This window comes from Amblyomma maculatum, chromosome 5 (assembly GCF_055883805.1).
Source record: "Amblyomma maculatum isolate TAMU_Amacu chromosome 5, ASM5588380v1, whole genome shotgun sequence".
Taxonomy (NCBI): Eukaryota; Metazoa; Arthropoda; class Arachnida; order Ixodida; family Ixodidae; genus Amblyomma; species Amblyomma maculatum.
In genome coordinates, this window is record NC_139348.1 from 99,649,673 (window position 1) to 99,656,370 (window position 6,698).

Here is a 6,698-nt window from a genome sequence, read left to right on the forward strand (position 1 = left end):
GCCTAAGCTAAGCTTTGGTGCCTATGTTGATCCTCAGCACTAAGGGTACTGATATGTATTGCATTACCATGCTTCATCTTCAGGTGGTCTCCTCCAGCCACGTAGATAAGGTTCAACACCGGTTTCCACGGTCGCTAAGTTGCTCCAGGTTTGTCTGGAATAGGCATAAGGTAATATGAAGTCCAAAGACAGACTCCGCCCGCGGCTACACCGAAGAAAGCGGGAATGCAACCAGTCTGATGATTCAGAAAGCGCGGTCCTCGGAACTTAAAACCAGACTGGAGTCCTCGCTGGCCTTCTATGATTTCCGCTATTCGGAACGAAGAAACAAATACGCAGCAGCAGTAGTTTATAATAGACTGTTTATTTCCCAAAGAGTGTGACGGCATGCCGTTTCGAAAGAATAGAGGTGCTATCTTGGACAGCACATGCCGTCGGAAAACCAGAGCAAATGCTTGGCCGGAATACGATATTTAGGAGATGGAATCCTACATAGTATCAACATGGTCCACTCTTGCTTCTGATTCAGGGGCGCTCCGCTCCTCGCCCCAGTACGATGCACCCACAAGTGACTGCAGCAGGACCGCTGAAAATATAAAATCATTCCATTTTGTGCCGCTCAAATGCATTGTGTTTGAAATGTGATTGATACTATATACATATCCTGTGTGAAGTTGCTTCACTTACACACAATGCAGCTGTCAGGAAATAGTTTACAGTTCAATATCAATCGACACTCATAAACAGCCCAGCACTAGAGAACAACAATATTCCCAATCTAGAGTGGTCATCGAGTGTCATGAATAACTTGCATAAATGAGAGACTTGGCAATTTTGTAACATATTATATTGCACTATGCACTACCTAGTACAATCTAACGAGTGTTCGGAATATTCACATGAAATCCATAAAATCCTTTTCGGAAGAAACTTTCTAATAAACAGAAATCGTTTAACAAAAAGAATGCACGTTGCTCAGCACATAAAAAATGAGATGACTACATGTGTGTTTCACTTGTTTTATACTGCACATAACTGCCGGTATGTGCTTCCTTACCTGCCGAATTTCCTTAAAGCTGGGAACAGCAGTCTGTTCTTCTTCGTATTAACAAATATTTTGTTCCAAACATGATGCAATAGACTTATATCGCCTTCTTTACGTGAGAATCTTATAGAAGGACAAGACGTTTTGCCGTAATAGTTCAAATACGTGGTATACATTGCACATTGCTTGCTTTGCCAATAAGCGCTACGGTTGCGCCTAATAGGGTACGCAGCATGCGCCAAAAAATTTTAAACTCCGTGCTGTTTTTAATTTTATAATATCAGACAGACAGAAAAGTGTAACCTTACTTGGCATGGGTAAATGTGTCCTTTGGAGAAGCTTGTACATTTCGGTATTTACGTGCTAGCAAAGAACCGTGCTCCACGACTAGCACTTTTCATGAGATTTGGGTTGGAGAAAGAGGAATTTTCAAACAACTTCATTTCAAGCAAGCCCCTTTTCCCGCCCAACAGTAGGTTGCTCTGTTTATTTTCTGGTTTTTACCGTCGTGTAATCTCGAAATATTAACACTAATAGTTTAAGCACAAAATATCTCAGACGCGTACCTGACAGCAATGCCCCCATAAATATGTATCCTGAAAGTCCTGCCATGGCAATGAAGTCCTGCAAGAAAAAAGATCATAAATTCACAAAAGCTTCCAATTATGTGTATTCAGTTCACTATAGAAGTACCATCATAATATAGATTCTAATCTCAACCGCTCATATAGGACAGTATGTTCGGCCATATTTTCAAATTGCCGCGTAGCTGTAGTTATGCATAAAGATTTTATTCTAAGAGAAAAGGCTATATTTATATCCAGGCAATATTTCACTATGGAAATTGTGAAATATTGTCGTTAAATATGAAAGCAGGGAAATGGATGTGTATTTAAAAAAAACACGAACAATGCTAGAACTTCCATTGGATCAGCTTTGAAAGGGTGATGATTAGATTCGCCAAGTTATTGGCTAGACTGAGCATGCTAATCTTCTCCAGGGTGAGGTGAGAAGATGAACGCTTTTTGTATTTTCTTCACCATACTGTGATCTCTTGAAATAATTGAATTTTAACTCATGATGATGTTGGCAATTCTTCTCGAAGTCGGGATCGATAAACTGAACTGCTAGATTTCCAAAAAAATTGCTCTACTCCTTGCCGATGACTTGAAGGAGTAACCATAGGCCAAATTTGGTTTCCTCAGCTTGGCATGATAGGCTAAACGTTTCAGCGAGAGAGAGGATTTTGAGATAGAACACTTCTAAAGGTAAGCGCAATGGCTGATCGCATCATGCATCGTGAGTTGACTAAGAGCCAAACACTCCGCTCTGCTGCTCGAGCAGGCTAGTGTTACCAGTCGTGCCCACATCAGCAGGTGGGAGGACGACATGAACACCTTTAAGGTTGGATTTTTTTCAAAACGAAAGGGATAAGCTGGCCCCGCATGGCCACACGGCTAATTCGAAACTGCTCTAGCGCGAGGCATTGCAGTGATGCACCTGTATAGGTAACTTGATTGGTGCGAATTGGCGCAGTCGCGTTCTCGCGCAGCAACGGCTTCTGCTTTACTGGTTGTTCTAGAATGTGCATTATATCTGAAGAAATGCACTCTTACACTGCAAAATGTCTGTCGCTTATCAATTCAAGGAGCCGGCTCCAGCAGCACCCATGTTTCTCAGCGGTGCGGATTTACTGGATAGGGTTGGTAAATGTTATAGACGGAAACAATTCTTATCGAAGAAGAAAGATTATACACTGTAGTAAGACTTACCCCAAGGGTGGTAGCGTTCCTAACTGGCTTCCCACAATAGCTGTGTACTGCACTGCTGCCTTAGCTGCTCACTTTATATATCGTAAAAAACCTGGGCGGAGGCATGGTTGGAATAAAAAGAAATTTTAAATACAGTTTACTGACACCGCAAGCAATGATTGTATTCGTGTAAGTACAAAGAGGCAGGCAGATTGAAAATGGGGCATTGTGAAAGCTCTTTTGATCTACTCCTATTTTGATCTACTTCTGATGTCATGCTTTTTAAACAAATTGGTTGTGTAGAAGCAGCCACCAGTCAACTTGCGTCGGCTACAAATTAGACTGGATCATTGTTTTAATTAAGCATGACAAGGAAGTTTTCGGCATTTTGGTACAGGAGGTATTTTCGAGCAAAGAGAAATGAGAAAAGAGTTGCCGCGTGCAGAACACATATCGAAATATTTTATTGCCGTTTTGGGATGGTAGCAGAACGAACGGTATTTATAGAACAGACTTCGTGAGCTGAAAAATTAATTACGTAATATGATCCGAATGACATATCCCATTCCAGTAGACATAAGAACGCAACATCATCATATAATTGGATTCTGACATTTTATTTCAAAATCACAATAAAAAATTCACAAAGCAGTCGACCCAATATCATCCTGATTTTCCTATTCAGAGCGCTGTGTTCGCTATACAAACTGCCATAAGATGTACCCTCTCATCTTAGCTGGCTATTAAAGCAGGCCACGTTCAGCCGACCTTTCGAATCGCTTCTGTAGTTCAGCACAAAGTTCTTACTCTAAGAAGCGTAGCTATTGCTTGACTTTGCTCCATTTAATCCTCCCAGTTGAGGAATATTTTCATTCACAATTAAAGTAAGGAGTATTTTTAAGTGTGTAGTCACAAGAAAGGCGCAGACAAACAATGCAAAAACTTGTCTTTGTGTTTTTTGAGGGTGTTTCAAATAGCTTGGTCAAGCTGTCTATCAGGCTTGGCATCCTAAACTTCGCAAGTAGAGGGAACTGGAACATTTCTTTTGTATTGCCGAAATCAAACTATAATATTCGAAACAGCTGAAATTTACATTGCTCAGCGGCCTGTACCAATTAGGCAATACAGAATCTCAACCTGATTGCTGTTCACACACGCACACATCGGACGCCACCTTCCGTTTGGGAATTGTGTATGCACCATAAAGAAAGGGGCTGGCTAAAGCTACACACCACTTGAACAAATGCGTCATTTTAATTGAATTTGACCTGTTACAACCGGTAGTGAGTCGAAGCACACTGTCGTATCTATGATGGCAGCACTCTGCGAAAGCCTTGCGTAACCTACAGAATACTGGATATATCGGAGTTAAATATTAGTTGTGAAAAGCTTACAGTGTTCAATATGAAACGCTCACACTGTTTTCGGCGGTTCCTATGTCCTCGACCTCAAACTCTTGGTCACTGCTATGATGTATGAAACCGCTTTCTCCGTTCTTTCTTATAAACGTCTACAACCGACAAATTTATAATCGAATTTAAAGGTTGCAAATCTTTACCAGTGTCTTACAACCTTATAACTATAAGATTTGTCTTCAAAAACTATGAAAGGTTCATATTCCAAGGTGAATTGACTTCAAATCACAATCTGAAATAAAAAATAGATGTCGCAGTTCTGAAAACTCTAACGCAGGTACGTTTGATATATTTGATATATCCTTTTCATGCGTAATGATAATGGATCAATTGCGACGGGATTTTGTGCCAGGCTCATAGCAAAACTTATTTCGAAAATGTTCTCACGTACACATTCAATAATACCTACTAAGACTGCGCTTTGCAAACATTTTCGAAAAATATATGTGTATGTGGCTCTTTTTACGCAAATTATTTAGTTTATTCAAACGAAATAATTTCAGGGTTTGTAAAGTACCTGTTTTATTCGATCAATAAAATGATTATCATCCCCAATTTAAACACTGCAGCAAACTACTAGTCGTGGCTCGTAAGTTTTATGGTAGCGTGTTGAACTAGAGTCAGTAAATCTTGCAGCTTGTGCGTCTCTTCTTGGAGATGTCATATAGACATGCTCTACTGATTCAGTGTTTTATGTCTCAACTGTAATACATATAGCATACAGATTTAACGAAACGAAAATACATGCTTAATGTGTGTGGGAAGGGGAATTTTGTGGGACTGCAGATTGGAGATAGGCTAACCTGTATTTCTAGGCTACCCTATACACTATACAAAACATACAAGCCTTGTATAAAACATACGAGCACGTGAAGAACAGAGAACTTAGGCATTGTAATGCTTTAGGAGTGGGTGACAAAGATTTTTCAAGCTCCAGAGCATCGAGACAAAACAAAGTATTTGCAAGGTGTGGTTCTATATCGCTTTTGAATATTGCAAATAGAAAATCAACTAACAAACCGATGCTTCGTTGGTGAATAGCCTCCATATACAAAGACTGAACAAATTCATTTTGATTGAGGATCGCGCAGCACATCAGATTCGATAGGTATACACCTAGGTATTGCAAGCACTTTATTTGTATCAGCTCATTCTTTAAATGTTGAGCGATATGGTTCTTGTGCCATTTACCTACACAATCTCTAATACCTATGAAAATGGGTGGGTTGTCCGCCTAATCAGGAACATGGTTTGGTTTGTGAGGTTTAACGTCCGAAAGCGAATCAGGCTATGAGAGAGGCCGTAATGGAGGACTCCGGTAATTTCGAACACCTGGGGTTCTTTAACGTGCACTCACATCGCACAGCACACGGGCGCCTTGCTATTCGCCTCCATTGAAAAGTGGCCGCAGAGGCCGGAATTCGATCCCAACTGGAACATGTCTTTGGAAGTTTTCTGGAGGTGTGGCGTCGGTCGGATTTTCTTTTGGGTTCGCGACGAGTCGGGATCATGAGGCATGACCACGACCACATGGCGTGACAAGGACTGCAAATGTGGCGGCCTGCTTTTTGGTGAGGGGACAGATGCGAATGAAAGAGGTTAAGGCATTGTGCGGTGAGTGAGCCACGCTAAAGATTGTCCGCGCTGGTATGCTCGCTCGACTTGGTTAAACTTGGGCATTATATGTCATTAGCCTCACACGTGATTTGCAGCCTACGACTACATAAATACACATGTGTGGGCTGTATTTGGGCCATACTTTATTAGACTAATTTTTAGGCAATTAACAAATGGCTAGAATGTGAGCAATAATTGTAAATGAAATCAGTGTACAAGTGAAGCAAGGATGGAAACCAGGTTCGCCAAATATTCATCCTCTTCCCCTCAGAAGGGGGACACACTGTTTTTGCTTTTCAAAAAGTAACACTACGTCGCGTAGTAGCAACTTCCGTTAGGGGAAATATATAATTTTATATTTATGTTGCGGTTCACATTTGCGTAATATTTTTCTGAACATCAAAATGATGTACTATCAGCATCTGAAACCTTTGATAATAAACAGACTGTCTTAAAGATGTGGTAACGATCCACAATCCGCCCATCGCATGAGCGCACGAAGCCCGACATTGTATAACGTTTTCGACTGCGGAATTTATTTCCTCTCTAACAATACTGGTGAGCTGGATCCTTATGGCAGAACGTTTTCTGATTGGAAATATACTCCATGAGGGGTTTGGTGAGCATTCAACCAACCGAATACTCAGTGCATAAAACTCAACAAAAAGCGTAAACTCTGCTAACACCATCACACAGGTAACGCAAGATCCTAATAAAGTGCCAGAGAGTATCTCGCTCCCATTTCATTGTTACGGTTGTGAAAATGAATGCTGAAAAATAAATGTCTGTTAAGAATTTTATTTGGCGCGAATTTTCTAAAACCAAGAGCTTCTACTTGTACTGTTATTTTTGCCGGCGGTCAGAGAAGCA

General features: G+C 40.8%; 1 long non-coding RNA gene across 1 annotated transcript; it reads right to left on the bottom strand.

Annotated features, from left to right (window-relative positions):
* Positions 1-345: 345 nt before the first annotated feature.
* On the bottom strand, positions 346-2,953 carry LOC146189008 (uncharacterized). The gene is made up of 3 exons (XR_014707262.1): positions 2,818-2,953; positions 1,612-1,669; positions 346-586 (listed from the first exon to the last, which is right to left on the bottom strand). It is a non-coding gene; the product is annotated as an uncharacterized LOC146189008 (long non-coding RNA).
* Positions 2,954-6,698: the final 3,745 nt, after the last annotated feature.